Genomic DNA, 2,748 nt, shown 5'->3' with positions numbered 1-2,748 from the left:
TCTTCTCCCATTCAGTAAGTTGCCTTTTGTTTTGTTGATGGTTTCATTCAGTGTGCAGAAGCTTTTTATTCTGGTATAGTCCCAATAGTTTATTTTTGCTTTTGTTTTCCTTGCCTGAGGAAATATACCTAGAAAAATGTTGCTAAGGCCAATGTCCAAGAAGTTACTGCTTCTGTTTTCTTCTAGGAGTTTTATGATTTCAGGTCTCACGTTTAGATCTTTAATCCATTTTGAGTTTATTTCTGTGTATGGTGTAAGAAAGTGGTCCAGTTTCATTCTTTTGCACGTGGCTGTCCAGTTTTCTCAGCACCATTTATTGAAGAGACTGTTTTTTCCCCATGGTATATTCTTACCCCTTGGTTATGGATTAATTGAGATTAATTGACCATATAGGTGTGGGTTTATTTCTGGGCTATGTATTCTATTCCACTGAAGTATGTGTCTGTTTTTAATGCAAAACCATAGTGTTTTGATTACTGCAGCTTTCTAGTATATGTTGAAATCTGTGATTATGATGCCTCCGACTTTGTTCTTCTTTCTCAAGATTGCTTTGGTTATTTGGGTTGGGGTCTTTCGTGGTTCCATACAAACTTATAAAAAGCCCTTTAAATCAGTAAAAAGTCTAACAACCCAATTTAAAATGAACAAAGGACATGAAAAGGCTGTCAGGAAAAAGGTTCACAAATATTTGCAAATATGCTCAATTGTACTTAGAAGAAATCCTTTTTAAAACAACAAAATACATTTCTACAGACCTATCTGATTGACAAAGATTTTTAAAAGTTATTTGTTAATACACAGGGTTGCCAAGAATGTGATGAAACAAGAGCTCTCATACACTGGGGACAACCTATTAAAAACCATGCTGACGTTTTCTGTAATATGTACAAAAACACAGACACAAGATAGATCAGAATTGCACTGCTTATAATTACAAATAACAGTAAACAATCCAAATGACCATCCACTCAGGACTGGCTAAATTAATTATGGTCCTTGGAAGGAGTTGGATGCTATATAGAAATCAAAAAGAATAAGAAAGCTCTCTGTGTATTAATATGAAAATTTGCTAAGAGAAGCAAAAAAGAAAAATGTGGATCCAAGTTTGTTCTATTCTATATTTTAGATAAAAATATGAGAAGGGGAAAATATCTTCATGTTTCATTTTATGTGCATAAAGAAACTCTGGAAAGATACACAAGAAATTAACACGAATGGTTTGTTGTTCAGCAGGAGCAGGAGCTGAACCAAACTTTCACTGTGTATTTTTCATGCTAACTTCAATTTCAAGCCATGTGAATATGTTACTTATCCAAAAATGTAATAAAATAAGAATAGATAAATAAGAATGAGGTAGATCATATGCGTTGATTTGGAAAGATTTACAAGATATATCAAATGGAAATGGCAGATATTCCCTAGGTCTCATGGTAGAAAGGGTCAGTGGGAGAGGCAGAGACAGGTCCCCTTGGGAAGAGGTGGTCTGGAGTGACTGCTGCCAACTTCCTATCTCCTCCTAACTACTAATAAGAGGGTGGGGGAGGGTGGGGAGGACACAATGATTGCAAATGGGCCCCTTCCTAGGCCTGAGCCATTTGGTCCCTGTGGTCCTGGGAGGGTTGAGTATTTATGACCTCCTGCTCTCCTAGCCTGCCTTCTTGGCACAAAACTGGAGAAGGGGCACAATTTACATAAAAACTAAAGCAAGGCCCAGTGATGTCTGACAGCTGAAGGAACTCCCAGGTCTCCTTCCTCCTGGAGACTCTGATAACCCAAATCCAATGGCTCATACCCCAGCCTGACTAGCACCAGTCATTTACTCAGGACCCCATGGGGGCTCTGAGTCTGGGATCCCACCTCCAATGACATGGGGAACAGACTTGCCTGGCCCCAGTTGCCTCCTGGTGGTGTCCAGTCGGGAAACATTGAGTCTGACTCAAATACATGGCTGAGGTTGGCAACCCACCCGGCTGGTCGAAGGCAGCACAAACAGGTACTCCCCACCTGCACTGGCCCAAAAAGACTGACATGTCCCCAGTGGCTGCCTTGAGGTCACGATGGGCTTGCAGGCAGCCATGTCATGGCCATTACTAATACCTGTTCCTGACGCCTGGCTCTCCAAATCCAGAGGGCAGCACTCACACAACAGAGGGCACCAAGGGGACCACTAGAGGCTGATGCTTTCTGTGGTCCAACATCTTCGGCTACCCTCAGCTTTCTTTTTATACCCAGACTTCATAGGGATGCTGTCTCTGCTTGGTTTTTGTAGCTCCCACATGTTTAGTGTATGTAATGTGCAGCATCAATGCCTTCTTGCACTTTGACAGGTGTCAGAATCACCTGGGGAGCTAAGAAGGCCCACAGAGTCCCAGGATCCTTAAAGTAGCATAGGGCCTAGCCTCTGTGTTTTCACCAACTTCATGGAGATAACTCGGGTGGGACCAAAGTTGGGAACCACTGCATTAAACTCTTTTAAAACATTACACAATTTAATTCTCAGCACTGCCTTACTAAATAAATATTTTCCTCAACTAGAAAACAGATTCTTATAGGTCAGATAGAAGAGTGTCTGGGCTCAAATCCACAATCTTCTTATCAGCTGTGTGACCTTTAGAAGATACCTAACCTCTCTGAACCTCATTTTCATCATCCTCATAGTGGGACTTTGGTGACACTCCCTCTCTTAAAGGGTTGCTGAGAGAGTTAAGTGAAACAAGACAGGACTAGTGCTTGGCACACTCAACAAAA

Source organism: Ursus americanus, chromosome 20, assembly GCF_024610735.1.
Source record: "Ursus americanus isolate L20-20 chromosome 20, mUrsAme1.1.p, whole genome shotgun sequence".
Taxonomy (NCBI): Eukaryota; Metazoa; Chordata; class Mammalia; order Carnivora; family Ursidae; genus Ursus; species Ursus americanus.
This window is presented reverse-complemented; position numbering follows the sequence as displayed.